The sequence below is a fragment of the Numida meleagris genome, chromosome Z, assembly GCF_002078875.1.
Source record: "Numida meleagris isolate 19003 breed g44 Domestic line chromosome Z, NumMel1.0, whole genome shotgun sequence".
Classification (NCBI taxonomy): Eukaryota; Metazoa; Chordata; class Aves; order Galliformes; family Numididae; genus Numida; species Numida meleagris.
The window spans coordinates 35,859,985-35,876,894 of NC_034438.1; the positions used below are offsets into that span (position 1 = coordinate 35,859,985).

A 16,910-nucleotide genomic window follows, 5' to 3' on the forward strand; every position below is an offset into this window, starting at 1 on the left:
ACTCCCATTTTTAAGAAAGGAAGAAAAGAAGACCTGTGGAACAATAGGCCTCGGAGACTTATCTCTTTGTGGGAAGATCATGGAACATATCCTCCTGGAAGACATGTTAAGGCATGAGGGGTGAGAAAGTGATCCATGACAGCCAGCACAACTTCACCATGGGCAGATCATGCCTGACTAATCTGGTGGTAGCCAACTATGATGGAGTGATGGTATCAGTGTACAAAGGAAGAACAATTGATGTCATCTACCTGGACTTGTGCAAGGCCTTTGGTATGGTTGGACAAATATGGATTTAAAGGCTGGACTCTTCAGTGGACACAGACTTGGTTGGATGGCTGCAGCCAGAGGGTTGTGGTCAATGGCTCTATGTCCAGGTACTTATCAGGGATGAGTAGTGTCCCCAAGTGACTTTTACTATCTCACTAAGTATAAATAAAGAGGAATAAGCATTTTTCAAGAGACTGGGCACAATGACTTCGTACAGATGGCAGGATGCAACAAGAGCCTGAGCTAATTGGGTTATATCAAGAGTTGCAGTGGCCACACATAACTTCATAAAATCAGTCGTTACCGTCTTAGGAAATCTTTAGCATAACAGAAAATATAACAACGCTCAGCAGAAGTCCAGCACCTTCTTAGCACTAAGAGCAAACTATTCAGAAGAAATCACAGCCAAAATATTTCAAATCATGTTCTATACACAGGTTTTTTAGCATAATTCCCCTCAAAACTCAGAAAGCTAAATTGTTCACCTATGAAGCTTTTTCAAGCCAGAGAACTTTTCAAGACATATTTGCAAGACAGGAATTATTCGCCAACCAGGCTGAAATGAAACAATTTATTACTACAAGCTGTAATCTAACCTTGCATGTCTATACTCATTAATCAGTTCTCATGTGATGCTGTCAAATGGACTTCCATTTAAATCTATGTGATATACAAAAGTTATCATGTGCACTTCTGCACTGATTTATTCTAACATTAGATTAATTCTAACTTAAAGAGTTGATGCAAAATTGAAGAGTCTAAAATAATATTTGTCTTGTCACAGTGGGTATTATTTTTTGTTACATCATTTCAATTTCTAAGTCTACTTTCTATAACAGTAGACTGTAGCCTGTACAAACTTATACATGTCTAAACTTTGTGTTTTTCTACAATATTAATCAAAGTTTTCAACATTTCATTGCTAGTGTTCTCCAGGCCTGTCCCAGAATAAGTCTGGCAAGTGGATGGCAATTTTAAAGAAAAATTCTATTTCTCTTCATTCAGAGAAAAAAAAAAAGATTGATGACACAATGTACCCTTCAAAAATATTAATTTTTTATGTTTCTTTTCTTTCCCTAAAGCTATAGCATCTTTTTTCCTTGAAAGGGCAGATGTAACTAAGTGTTGAGAAGATACCACCTTTTTCTTTCTGTTGTTGGCATTTGTTGATTGGTTCCAAAGTTAACGGAGAATCCTTACTAAACATTTCTATGAATATCAATTAAGAACTAACAGTAAGTATCAAGAGTGATTTTTTATTTAAGCATTTATTTTTAATTAAGTCCTACATATTTTTGTAACATTTATACATTTCAAGTGTCATGAGCATTTAAGGACTAAGTAAAAATCTTCTTTGGATTTTTATGTTCAAAGTATATTTATTTATTACTTATTACAATGATTATTCAGTTTTTCAGTTTTCCAATTTCACTTTGTCTTTGTACAAGTAATAATTTAGCACATCACTTCTGACCTCTTTTGTAGTGAAGTAAGTAAAATGATTAGGACAAAATTTCTGATCTTTAGCATTCCTGGTATGACACTGGAGCAGACAAAGAAAAGGCAAATGATCATCTACACAAAAACTATATTCTAAAAGCAACATGAGAACAGTGAATTGTACTTGCATAGGCCTTAAATTACCCTAAAAAAATATAAAAAGTACTCTTATCTCTCTAAAAAAGTTTTAGGAAACCAAAAAAGCAGGCTCAGTTTACCTTCAGTGTTGCAACAGAGTGTCAATAACTGTGAATCAACTTCTACTTGGTTTACATGGAAAACTTGAATACAAAACATGTTTTAGGTTCAGAAACATCAGCTAGGCATTTTCACATCTACTAATGTGATTTTTTGAGGTATTTTTTGAAATACAGACTTGTAATAACGATCTTATAATTCAACTTATCCAAAACCAACCAAACAACAAACGAACAAACAAACATCTTTTTTGGATGAATAGCCCATTTGGAGTTTCAGTGGTGAGATATCTGGGAAAATCTCTCCAGAAATAATGAAGCCCACTGGACAAGGGCAGGTGAGGCAAGTGGATGATTTAGTTACAATACCCAGATATATGGTAGGTGTTTGCACTGGCTTACTTACATGTTTCATTATTCACTGAATCATTTGTGAATGTATTTTACCAGCTCTTAACACCAAAGTTAATATTCTTGTGCGCATTAATACACAACTATCAGCTAATGGTAAAATAATCGATTCCAGCACAATCAACAATTTAACAGACAATTTTCCTCATAAAATTAGAGGTGCATCACCTCCTTCCCTGTCAGTGGGTAAAACAGTGTTTTCTAGTTAAGGAGAACACCCAGATCCAATGGTATGGTAATTACAGCAGCCAATGTTCTGACATTAATGAGTTGAATTAAGAAAACACTTCACAGAGATCATACTCCCAGTGTACTAGGTCTCATTATAAAGTTATAGGCACTCAGTGTAGGCAGTTTGCTACTACACTGAAATATCCTCAGCTTTCCTAATTTGACTAGAAGTGTCAATTGCAGCAGAATAAGATGTACAGTAGAATGAGATATGCAACTGTCATTGGTTCCAAAGTTAACGGAGAATCCTTACTAAGCATTTCTATGAATATCAATTAAGAACTAACAGTAAGTATCAAGAGTGATTTTTTATTTAANAACTAACAGTAAGTATCAAGAGTGATTTTTTATTTAAGCATTTATTCTTAATTAAGTCCTACATATTTTTGTAACATTTATACATTTCAAGTGTCGAGCATTTAAGGACTAAGTAAAAATCTTCTCTGGATTTTTATGTTCAAAGCAGCCTATACTGATAAACTGATCTCCCTAGCTGCATATAATGACAGTATCATGCTCAGAAAGGTCATCAGTTCAAGAAGCACAACTAGCTATAGCTTTCTAGCGCCATATTATTAAGTGAAGAAATACAATTCATACTACTGCGTGTTTTGGGGCTTTGGGTGTTTTTGTTTTTTTTTTCAGACCCACTGTTGCCAGGGAATTAAAAATATTTTAAAATATATGCAAATGAAATACATCTGATATCTTAGCAGGAAACTAAAGATTGCCCTCAAAATCATGACATTACATATAATGATCTATGACACTAGCTCATATCAGCCTATCTCAGTTTCTTTCCAGGCATCAGAATCATTTCGCTATCCCATTATCCTGTTATAATGCTAAGTGAATATTTCAAAAAGTTCTAGGATTTATCATAATACAAATTCACCTATACATTATTTTAACTTTTGCTAGAAGATTAAAAAAAAAAAAAAGCCAAACAGACTCACATACAGACACCTCTGTTAAGCCTTGATTCTTCTCAACAAATCACATAATTATAGAATGGTTTGAGTTGGAAGGGACCTTTACGACCATCTAGCTCTAACCCCCTGCTATAGGCAGGGACACCTCTCTGTATACCAGGTTGCTCAAAGCCCCATCCAGCCTGGCCTTGAATGCCTCTATGCAGAGAGCATCCACAACCTCACTGGGCAACCTGTTTCAGTGTCTCACCACCTTCACAGTAAAGAATTTCTTCCTAATATCTAGTCTAAATCTACCCTCTTCCAGTTTCAAGTCATTTCCCCTTGTCCTGTCACTACCTGCCCTTATAGAAAGTCCCTTCCCAGCTTTCCTGTAGGCCGCCTGCAGGTACCAGAAGGTTGCTATAGGGTCCTCCCAGAGCCTTCTCTTCACCAGGCTAAAAAGTGCTAACACAGCCTGTATGTATGCTGCTCCAGCCCTCTGATCATCTTTGTTTTCCTCCTCTGGACCCATTTCCAAATGCTGCATGTACTTCTCGTGTTGGGGGCCCCAGCACCGGATGCAGTACTCCGGGTGGGGTCTCATGAGAGCAGAGGGGCAGAATCACCTCCCTCGACCTGCTGGTGACACCTCTCTTAATGCAACCCAGGACACAGTTGGCCTTTGGGCCGCAAGCACACATTGCCAAATCATGTTGAGTCTTTCATCAACCAACACTCCCAAATTCTTCTCAGGGCTGCTCTCAAGCCATTCTCTGCCCAACCTGTATCTGTGCTTGGGATTGCTCCAACCCCGGTGCAGGATCTTGCACTTGCTCTTGTTGAACTTCATGAGGTTGGCATGGGTCCACCTTTTAAGGCTGTCCAGGTAATTTAGAGGGCATCCCTTCCCTCTAGCGTGTCAGCTGTGTCATCTGCAAACTTGCTGAGGGTACAGTCAATCCCGCTGTCCATGTCACCTACAAAGATGTTAAATAGCACCGGTCCCACACTGATCCCTGAGGTACGCCAATCATCACTGGTCTCCACAATTTTTTTTTCTGATTCTTTGTTTTTGTTATTGTTGTTTTTGTTTTGGTTTGACATAAAAACCATGGATCTAGAGATGTACCATATATTCCCACTAGTTCTGCCAATTTTAGCAGGCTCGGTTTGAAACAGCACTAATCTCCACCCCATGCTAAAACTCGCCAAACTCAGAGCCAGTCATTATAGCACTAACCATACTGTTGTTCCTAGGAAGCAGAAACAAATGAGGAAAGAATGTGGGAACCAAAAGAACAATAGTGGGTAGGAGGCAGAGAATCAACTGTTGCACAGAATCATTGCCTCAATCACCCTGTACTTTTCTGCAGATCGAAATCCAATGAAAAAGTGGGAGGAGATCACTGATGCTTTTCAGTATAATAGTACTTCTGCTCATTCTCCCAAAATAGATCAGTATAAACACATTCTTATGACTCACCTCCCAAAAAGACTTCAGATATATATAATTTGGAGAGGGATAAGAGAAATGTGCACAGACATACTAGACTCTGTGCTGCAGAACACTTCTGTTGAGGGAAATGTAGAACAGCTAAAGAGCACAAAGAGGACACTACAGGAAAGACACACCCAGATAACCCCAACATCCGAGACATCTTCAGATTCAGTGGATCCCTAAAAAGAGTGAGTGGACTGGAGGAGGTTCTTTGTGTTCCATATCTGAGGAAACAGGAAAAGTCATAGAAAGTGCTTATGACTGCCACAAGAGAGATGTAATAATTATTTTGGTGGGTGCAAAGAGTAATCTACAGAAGCTGAGTAATCATTCTTTCTTAAGCCAAACAAGTCAGAGCAGATAGGGATCCTTAAAGGGTTCTAAGGTTCTCTACAAATGAGAAACACCTCCAACAATATGCACCAGTGAGGATACAGGTTGTTACTCTCTTCTGCCTCTTAGAAAACAGGATAGCCAAGATAAATTATTGTTTAACAGACATTTCTGTACAGTTAGCACTTTGCCATGGCTCTCCCACTGTAGGCACCATAAACAAACTGCAGTACAGTACTCAGTAGATTACAGAGATGCAAGTAGCAACTTCAGTTTATATCTCACAGCTGTTATTTATTTGGTCTGTGCTAATGAACTTTTGACTGTACTGAAGCAAAATCCAAACCAACACCTCTATTGCCTAGAAGCATTTTCATAGAAACATAGAATGTCTTGGGTTGGAAGGGACCTTGAAGATCATCTCACCCCAACATGCCTGCCGTGGGCAGGGTTGTCACCCATTAGATCACATTTGTAACAATGACAGGAACACTTGATATACCAAAATCATGTTTCCTTATTAACTCAAAATTCACCTATTATTTGGGAATCTGTTTATCTGCTAAAAGAATATTCATCAACAAGATTTTGAATAGTACCCTTCCTTATGTGATCAATAGCACTATCTCAGTTAATGAAACAGCTGTTTCTTAAGAAAATTGTGCACCATGACTCACATGTTGTATTTTGCATATTTTGAAATTAACTTTGAATATCACCAATTCATTCTGCAATCTGAGTAGAACCACTCTTTCTTGGAACCCAAATAAACATCTACAGAGTGACAAATAGGGACAAATCATTACTGCTCAACTTACATCATAACTCAAGTCGATGCAATAGTGTGAAGCAGGACATCTCTGAAGTCTTCACTGCAGGTATTTGATTTATTTTAATTGCTGAGTTAATTAAAATCTCTTCTCTTGCCTAAGTAGCTCCTCACTTTTCACCAAGCTTCATTATTAAATACAGCCTTACTCATTTCCTCTAACAATTTTTTGAGGCTCACCAGATGTTTTAGTATTTCTAAGTCATCCAGCTGCTTGTTGTTTGTTTGTTTGGTTGGTTGGTTTTTTTTGTATCCTAATCTCTTGAGGGATCCATAGCACAATTCTCTAAAGCACATCTTGTCAGGAAGAACTTCTGGTGTCTAGGAATCCTTTAACAACAAAGGCTGGTTTACAGTGGCAAAGCAGAGAAAACTGAGGAATTAAAGTTACTGCGGAATTGGACTCTCTTTAATAACTGACACCAAAACAAAAAGAAGAATGAGAACAAATACTGAAACATAATGGCCTGTTTCAACTTTTCTAGCAAGTAAGTAACTTTGTTTTTTTTTAATATAGCTATGAAAGCAGAGCGCCCCCAAAAAGGAACATGAAGATCACCGACTTCATTGTTCCGTAACTAAAATATTCAGGGCACATATGTAAGTCCTGTTTGTCAATACAAAATGGCTTTTTAAAACTTGCAGATGATATTAACTACAAAGTAGGAGATTGAGCTATTCAACTCTTAGTTAATATTGCTAATACTCCTTCCATGGATAATACAATGTCTTGGCATTAACGTCACGAGCAGTTTGAAATACAATATCATTTATAAAGCCAACCATAACATTTTTCTCCCAGGAATTTCATCTATCTGTCCTGGTTTTAGACTTGAAAATCATTTTCCTGTAAGTTGAGAAATAAATATACACATATAAATATATATACATATATACCATATATTTGTCTGTATTTTTTTCTTGAATTAAATTTATATGTACAAGTTTCTCCATATTTTATTCTTGAATTTAGATTTATAAAAGGATTAAGCATAAATACACTAATCAAAACAAAGCTTCGTCTGTCTTCATTAAGAACTAATTTTTTCTGAGCTGTTCTATAAATCAGTTCAGCAACTAGAAGTAAAAACTATTTCATGTGTGTTGATAAAAGGATTAAATACAAGAGGAAAATGTTGAAAAAGTAATCACAGTAAATAACATACTATTACCATTCAGAGGAAACAATGAGAAATAAAGATACAATAATGATACTATAATGAATTAAAGATACTATAATGAATTAGCACATTACTGTCAGATATTTTATTCTCATAACAATTTATTTACAGAGAAGTCTGGCAACAAGTAGCAGACAGTTTTCACTTTTTGTTTATTTAGATATGATATTTTAATTTTTTCTTTCCACCTTCATAGTCATTCTGTTTCAGAGAATTTTATGACAAGACAGTTTTTTTTAATTCATGGCAAACTTCACAGAGCTGTAATGGGAGATAACCTCCTGGTCTTTACAACAAACTTCCACCATGTTGCTGAAGTAAACATATTATCTAAAAGTAAAGATAACATAAGAAGAAGAGGAAAAACTTCCTGTATTGGAAAAGAATGTGACCTTTTTTAAATTACATTTCCATTTTGAAAGTGTAACTAAATGAGCAGTTTTTGTGACAGGATTATTGAACTGTTGCTTCAGCAGAAGTAAGAAATATGTGTCTCTAAAGAGTTGCTTGAAGCTACATTAGAATAAATGGGTTATAATATGATAGTTATGTCATTTTCTAGTCAATGTTAAACTTATAATTGCAAATTGTGTCCAAAAATGTGTTTTTGTGTTCTTAACTGATAATATAATCTGGAGTACTTTAAGAAGTACTTCTCTGTATTATGTTGTGATAAATAAAAGAATAGCCAGGTGAATATTCCTTCAGATGAATTCTATAAGACCACATGCAACAAGTGGTTCCTTCCAAAATGAAATGAAATTTTTTAAAAATTAAAAAAAACAACTCACATTACATGAATTAAAAGCATAAATAGATCTAGTTTGCAAAAGGGATTCTAAAAAGCAAAAGAAAATAAGTTTTCACTGCTCCCAGTCAAAGATCTATGGACTTAACTCTTTACAGTTGTTGGTTCCCTCTCTCCTTAGTCCTAAGTTCCTTATTTCTCATAATTTAAAACTTTTTACTCTTTTTAGAGAAATCTGGTGTTTTCAGGCAGTACCTGAGGAAGTTTACAGAATTGTTAATAGATCTGGTCCAACAAGAAGGCAAGACTTTGAGGATCTGTTTTGGCTTTTTGGGAGATGGGAAGGGACTACAGTACCTCTGTAACATCAACTCTCAGACTCCCAGATTACTCACAGCATATACCTTGATGCGCTTAAGATCTAAAAAGATGCCAAATGATTCTGGAAGTTCAATGTGAAATCAGTCTTTTATTTAAAAAAGTAGGTCTTTCATCATCTAAAAATTATCATGCCCCAGAAAAGTAAATCCCATAAAATCAGAAACCTCCAGTTATTAATCATTTTTAAGTTTTTCCCAAGGAACTGGACACTATCACTCTGATTATTAAACTTCCACCTCATTCTGAAATATGTGCACTTCGATTTCAGATACAGAACAGACTTTATATTAATAAATAATAATTATTATCTCTACAAGAAAGAAAGAAAAATATCAGGACTACTTCATGGATTTTCAGGAGAAAGAAACAGGAAAAATGTGGAAATGGAATTAACCACTGTCATTCTATTATTTCTGTGAAAATCTTCTACCCCTATAGGTGCTTGGTGTTGTGCTTTTTTTTTTTTTCCTGTTTTCCTCATCTTTGCTAAAAATCACATCCAACTCATTGATGACCTGTATCACCTATAAGAAAAATCAATTATGTTACAGTCTACTCTATCAGGTAAGAGGACAACATCAAAAAGATAGAATCACAGAATAAGAAATCAAGGAAGGGACTTCTTAGGGTTCTCTACAGTAGGCACCATCCAGAATTATTTAAATCCAAAATATGAAACTTTAACGGCAGCAAATAATTTAGCAATTCCCTGTAGAAACAGAAGATTATGAATGTTTTTTCAGCATCTGACAGAATTCAGTCCACAGAACAGAAAACTCCTTCACAAGAATGGCAACAGGCAAGCAAAGCATTTTCCGCAGGATAGTTCATCATGAATATTTATTAAGAGGTCCAACTCTCACACTATTTAACAGGCTAGTCCACAAAAGCACTTAAGCAGTGAGAATAGCATTTTCTTTTTCACACTGGTAAAAGAACAAATTCAAGATAAGCTGTTCAGTCAGGTTTAATTGGGTCGATCTCTCAAAAAAAGTTTCTTTGCAGGTTTCTTTACTAGCAGCCTACAGCAGGGAGACACTGGGCAACATACTCAGAAGGAAATCTTGACAAAACGATGTCATGTTGAGGTACAGCAAATTGCTTTCAAACTGAAGTATCTGTCTTTTTTGGCTTTGTCATTAATAAGCAATCAGAAAAAGCATTCATCCAAAGCACACAGAAACAATAAAAACAAACAAACAAATAAACAGCACTAACAACAAAATACTCTATACAATACTTTGGAAAGTCTCATTACTAAATGGCAGATGGTGTCTTGAGTGATCTGTCTACAAATGTGCATTAATACCTAGGCCCAGGCCTGGAAATTTGAAACTAACTCTTCCATTACTATCTATTTGACTTCATTTCATTTTCAGTAAGTCTACAGACCAATTAGGGAGAGGTAAAGCTTTAATCATTCCAAACAAAAGCATTCTGATAGAAAAAAAATAGAAAAATAATGTAGAAACCTAAAATAAATGCTAGATAAATACAAAAGTCCAACCCGTCACAGATGAAAAAGTATTCATTCAGTGGATTGGTTCTGCTCCCTTTAGCTAGTAAGAACTTCCCATCTTATTTTATTCATGATAAAATTATCTGTTTTGTCCTACAATGTAAGACATAAGCAAATTTCCTTATAATTAATTTTACAGTATGTGGCCAACAGCAGCACACTGTATGACCTGTGGTCCAGGTTGACATGTCTTGTTGCAGTCTTCATTCATTCAGGCCTGCACCTTTCCTCCCAGTCACACCACTGACATACTTCTTGTTTCCGTTTTTATTGGATCTTTCATTGCTACGCTCTCTGAACATTCAAACTATCAGGAAAGCATTAGAAAAAGATATAGCAGACAAAGACTGGACGCCTGCTTTTAACAAGCTCCTGCAAGCTAAATCCCCCAGCCTGAGTAGGCAGGGGAGCTAGGATGGAGCACAGGCTAAAGCAGCACCAGGCACACACTGCTGCCAAACCAATGCAGGCCCTCAGCTCTGGTAGGGGAAAGAGGAGTGAGAACCATTAGGAAAAATATTACTTTGGATTTTAAGTTATTATTTTAAGTTATTATCAGATTATTTTCTCAATCTCTGGCCTGGGCTAGATCTACTATTTTTGTTTTTAAATGTGTTTTCAAAAATGATTGTTGGTATGCTTCCAGCATTTACAAGATGCTACAATAGTCACTAGATGTGTTGGTGTGCAGCTTGAAAATTAATTCTCAAAGGACTTTTTAATGTTGACTTACATAGTCCTGAGGCAACGCAGGCCGACAGGGCCCTGGGGAGGTCTCCAGCCCTTGCCCAGAGGGGGCTCAGCCCAGGCTGTTCAGGGCCTCACCGAGGCAGGGAGTGAAACCCCCAGGCCAGGGCCCTGACTCCACAGTCAGGGTGTCCTGGTGGGGAAAAGGCTGCTTCTCATCTCCCCAGCCTGAGTCTCATGTATCAGCTCCTGTTGCTGCCTCTCACCCCCCACCCCACATCACGTGCAGAGCCCGCTGCCTCTCCCCTATCCCCTCCTGACAGTGCCGGGGATGCCGCTGGGTGCCCCCATGGCCACACCTGCAGCCATCTCCCAGCTGAACAGGCCCCACTCTGCAGCCTCACTTCACACAGCATGGCCTCCAGCCCCAATGGCCCGGGGCCTCCCCTCCCCTCCTGCCAGTTTGGGGGTGTCCTGCCCCCCAGGCTGCAGTGTCCTAGCCCTGACACATGAGTACCAGGGAGCCATGGCTGGTGCCTGGCTGGAGCAGTGGTAAATGGCATCCCCAGGTCTCCTCTTGTCCCCAGGACTCTCCTGCAGAAGGCAGTCAGGTGGGACAGGCATGACTTACTCTTGAAAACTTGTGCTGACTGCTCCCAGTCGCTGTCTGCTCCCTCATGTGCCCAGACATGGGCTCCTTGATCTTACCTGGGACTGAAGAGAAGCTGGCTGGCCTGGATTTCCCCACATTAGCTTTTCCCCATCTCTGAAGGCAAGGTGGGACATTTGCAATTCTCCAGCTGCCGGGGACAGCTGGAGACAACCTTTCTGAGATGATGGAGAGTAGTGGAACAAAGGAATCAGCCAGCTCCATCAACACCCTGGGGTGTAGCCCAACAGGTGCCAGGGACATGTGCAGCTCCAGTGCTCTGAAGCAATTCCTGGCTCGACCACCATCTCTGGCTGCTAGCTACTCTCCTCCTTGAGTCCTGTCACCAAGCACAGGATCCTGACAGACCTTGCTGGTGATGACAAAGAAGGCAATGAGAACCTCTGCCTTAACTGTCTCTGCTTCTACTGCATCACCTGTAGTGATCACAGAATCACAGAATTGTAGGGGTTGGAAGGGACCTCTAGAGATCATCGAGTCCAAACTCCCGGCCAAAGCAGGGTCCCTACAGCAGGCTGCACAGGCAGGCATCCAGACCAGTCTTTAATATCTCTGAAGAAGGAGACTCCACAACCTCTCTGGGAAGCCTGTTCCAGTTCTCCATCACCCTGCTTGCTAAACAACCACAGCACATCAAGGAGGCTGTGATCCACACATGACACCGAGGCTTGTGCTTTGCTTTCAAGCTGTGTTGTGCGACACAAATACCTTGACCACGCAATGAACTCAGACAGCTTATTGTAAGAGAGAAGTCTGCTGGCAGCTCCCACTCAGCAAAGGCGATAACACCACCTGCGTGTCCTTGCCTTTATCTAACAGTACAGCAAGTTCTCATGAGAATATTCTTTCTGTTTAACAACAGAAATTATTAATGGACTTGTCTCCTTGTAAGAAAATCCTACAGTGGCTTGAATGGGGGAACCTTTTCTCTAGACAGGAGTTCTGTGGTGTGCTACACGTGAAGTGGAAAGCCATTTGATACTGCTTAATGTGAGGTTCCTACCATCTGAAGGGATCATAGATACTATTCTGTTTCTTTGTAGTGTTAGCTCGAATAAACAGCATCTTAAATTCTATTTCACATTCCAAGATCCCTTCTTACTGAGTTCATGGCACTAAACACTGTCTTTCAGTGTATCTACAATTTCCTTGGTCAGCCTTTTACCACTAATTTAGAGGTAAATCTCTTACTGCTGCCCTTAACATTCCTTGCAAGTCTCAACTCCATCTGAGCTTTGGCTTTCCTGACACCATCCCTACATACTTGGGCAATGTTTCTTGATTCCTTCTCTGTAGCTATTCTCCCCCATCCTGTACACTGTCTTTTCACACTGGAGCTTTGCCACACATTTCTTGCTTTGCCAAACTAGCTTTCTGCTCTCTCTCCTTGGTTTTCTGAGTACCAGGACCACTGAGAACACACTCCTCAAAGGCTGATAGGTTTTTCTGGTCTCCTTTGCCCTTCAGAGCTGCCTTCAATGGTATCCACCTACCAAATATGCCAAAAATCCCTTCTCCCAGGGTCTGTGCTATGCTACTCTACTATCTCCCTCATTCCCCTCAGGAACATGACCTCACTGTTTTATGGTCACTGTAGCAAAAGCTGTCACTGCTAATCCATCTCCTACTGTTTTTTTTTTCTTGTCAGTTAACAGCAGATACATCTGTGCATCATCATGTCCAAAAATGAAGGTGATGTTGGGAAAAATCAGGGTAAACACCAGAGAACTGAACAACGGGCCAAGCTTCCTTTACTCTAAACATGGATGACGCATTTGCAGGAAATGCAGAGGAACACAATGACTGATACGGTCTGGTGGGCATAGTGGGGATGGGTTGACAGAATAAATGATCTTTGTGGTCTTTTCCAACCTTAATGATTCTACGATTCTCTGATCATCTGTGCATTCCCCTCTGGTTGGCTTATCCAGTACCTGTTTAGCAAGAATTTACCCCTGACACCCTCCAGCCATCTCCTGTATGGCTTGTGTCCTGACATGTTAGATTCCTTAGCGAGGATAGCTTCACCTACTCCCTTACCTGGTTGATGGTCTGTAACACACTCCTGCAACAGGGTCATGCTTAGTGACTTCTCAGATCTGACTGCAAGCCCAGGCCCAAGCCTCACACATCAGAGCCTCTACTTCCCACAGATGACCTCCTTCTCCCTGCCTGTGCCTCCTGCAGGGATTGTCTCCACCCAGTGTAGTGTTCGGGTGGCATGTGCTGTCCCACTGTGGCTCAGATATTGCAGTAATGTAGCTCTGTAACCACATGCTGACTCTCATCCTTCCTGCTCAGCTCCCAGACTGCATGTGGATGTTCACATGCCCTGTAGGTGGGTGTTCTTTTGCCCTGTTTCAATATGCCCAAGATCGCTTTATTCCCCCCAGCCTGCACCTCTTGCTTTCTGCCCTTATCCACCGTCTTTTCACCTAACTCTGAGCTGTAATCTCCTCCCTCTCACATCACTCCCATTTTAATATTCTCCTTACCAGGTTGGCCAGCATCTTGGCAAAGACAGTTTGCCTCACTAAGTGAGAGGGAAAGTGACAGATGATTTCTTTAATTTACAAACGTACAACTTACAGGACAAGCTAAGCTTGTTTCAAGGCCCCTTAACCAGCTCCACACCAAGCTGCTCTGAAATGTAGCTCTATAGTACATCCACTCTTCCTCAGCCATGGACACATTAACTGTAGCTCTGTTCTGCCATAAGGTAGGTGACTTATCCCTACCAATCTTTTGTACACGAGCCATCTGATTATGGAGAAGTCCAGGACAGGACCCATCTCAGTGCTGTAATCTCACTGACGCCACAACAAAATCAAGAAGTTAAATTTCATGTGTTCATACATTGCTTTCTTGCCATTTTCTTTTTGTTTCTGCGCTACTGTAAATACCCTGTGGGGAAATTCAGCTGAAAAGCAATAAGAAAAACCTGTTATCTTTGAACAATAAAGCAAATATTGCTGTAATCAGAAACTGTACAGCAGAACAGCCATTTATCTCCATTTTTTCTATACTGAAACACTATACTGTGCATCACCTAGTAAAAAAGGGTTAAAAATCTCATAATTCATAGAACATAAGTGCAAATGATGCTTAATATTTTGGTTAAAAGAATATAGACATTCCTCTTTACAGACAAAATTGATCCAATATGTGTTGCTTTGAATAGCAAAACTTTCATCAACATCAGCAGGGGTTTCCACACAGCTTTTTTTTCCAGAGTTACACAAGTGGACAAAGGAGAGAAGAAAACAGCAGAAAAGGCTTTGTTTCTAAATCAGTAATCATTCTTTAATCTCTTAACATGTTGTACCATTTTGACTAATGGTACATAAATGGTATAACATTTTGAGTTGTAAAATGGTATAACATTTTGAGTTATACCATTACTCAAAATGGTACTAACTAGGGTCAGTACACTAGTACAAAGATAACAGTTTACAAGCTAGGGATGGTTTAGAGGATGCCATGTGTATTTTATGGGATCTCTGATAGGTTAGCTCTTGCAAATCATTTCTCTCAAACACTCTTCCCTTCCACAGCTCCTTCCAATAAGACAACTCCTCCTTCACTCAAGAACTAATATCAAAACAAACAAACCAAAACCAAAGAGTTGGTAAAGAAATAAGACTACTGATCATTCTTAAGGAATTAACAATTGAAGAATAAAATAAAGGACAGCTTTTAGGGTTATGACTTGTTAGTTTTTCATTGAGTGTGAAATATAAGGATCAGTAATTTCTACAATCATTACAGGCAAGGGCGGATTGGAAAACGCAGATACTGGTAGACAGTGCTAGATTAAAAGCATGTAGAAAAACATCATAGCTATTCTCAGTACTAGCCACAATGTGCAATTACTACTTTAAGTCTTCTGCATTTGACAGAAAATCTAAATGAAGTTTTTATAGGACAGAAATCAGCTCTTCAAAACACAGAATTTTCTTTTTCTTACAAGACAACCATACCTACCTAAATGGCACTGCTAGGTGAGATCATCTATGCAGAACAAAACACATCTGGCTACCCTGCATTTTTGTTTGAATAAATCTTCATTCTAAAGAAGTGTGTTTGTCGCATGCGTTCAATACAAGAAATTCCTCTAAAGAAACCATATTCCCAGTTTTCAAGGAGGTGCTGACATCATCTTTCATCTATCCCAACCTATCTCCCATAAGACACATCACAAAAGCTGTCACACTAGTCTGCTTATGAATTCAGAGATGGCAAGTGCACTTCTGCTGGCCGGTTTCCAGATGATCAATAACACTGAGCAAGAACAGCCCTTTCTTTAATTAAAAAGGGACAGAAACCATCTGAGACCCCAGAACAATGCTACTAAGACAAGATTAGGCATGAACCCATTTGCCACTGTGGTTATGCAAGCAAAGTGAATACAGTTGTACAAAAACATTCTGTATAGTTGTACACAGTGTCACTAATGTTAGCCTGTCACTTTAATTGTGACTCTCAAAAGTCCTCCACAACCCAGTGATAAACTTCAAATATTAAATTGTAACATAAAAATAAACGTTACTATAGGAAAAAAAACAATCAGGGATGCAGGGCTGCAGGGAAGTGCTAATGCTAAAAGTAATTCAAATCTTACACTTTTTCCAAGTCTGTAGAGGGAATACTATTAGAGGAAAAGGAAGGTGACAGTGGGAAACATCTTAACGATTAATATGTTCTGGCATCACTTTGGAAGATGTTGTCAAATGTATTACTCCTAGTGAAATGGGATTTCAGAAATCCTGTGCTCTCTTACAAAAAGGGAAGTGTATAAATGAAGAGAATACAGACTCATCACTGTACCTTCACAAAGCCTGTGAGTTATAAATAATAATAATTAAAAAAAGCAGGGAAAAAACCCTCCACAAATTTAAAAAAAAAAAAAAAAAAGAAGAAGAAGAAGAAGAAGAAAAAAACAGAATCAAGCTTCTCCCAGTTGTCCTCTGATTTATGGAATTTTGAAGTTTCAGTGTAGTGCAAATCCAGTAGTATAAATACATCACCTTAATATTACTTCAGACAAGATATCAGAAATAAGTTACTCATCTATTCAGAAAAGTTCTGGAAATATAATGATTAAACAAAGATTAGCACAGTTTTTCTATTCCAGCCAAGCACTTGCTGAACCTGAATGTCATTCAAGGTTCTGTTTGGAGTAAGAATTCATCTCCGCTGTAAGCAACAAGAACCACTTTGTTTCAGACAACAGAAACTTAAGAACTTAAGAACCTTAAAAAAAAAAAAAAAAAAAAGCCTAAACCGCACTGATTGCACTGTACATCTTTCTGATGAGTTTTGGTGATAGACCCAGGGAATTAATCTTCAGGTATATAACGTAAAAATAAGTTAGTGTATTTCGAAGAAAAATATAAACACTAAAACCTTAGTTATAGTATTGTGATCTTCAGGGTGGTACAGAAGAATGCATCCCTCCTCCTCTTCCCCCTCCATAAGAGAATTACTTTCTCTGATGCTTTCTGTTGCCATGGAATCCTTTCTACTGTTCTCTACACCCTT

The 16,910-nt window shown here is 38.7% G+C and overlaps 1 protein-coding gene across 2 annotated transcripts in view; it reads right to left on the bottom strand.

Annotated features, from left to right (window-relative positions):
* Positions 1–16,910, bottom strand: part of TRPM3 (transient receptor potential cation channel subfamily M member 3) — a 400,218-nt gene that overhangs the window by 382,184 nt on the left and 1,124 nt on the right. The gene's annotated exons all lie outside the window — the stretch shown is intronic.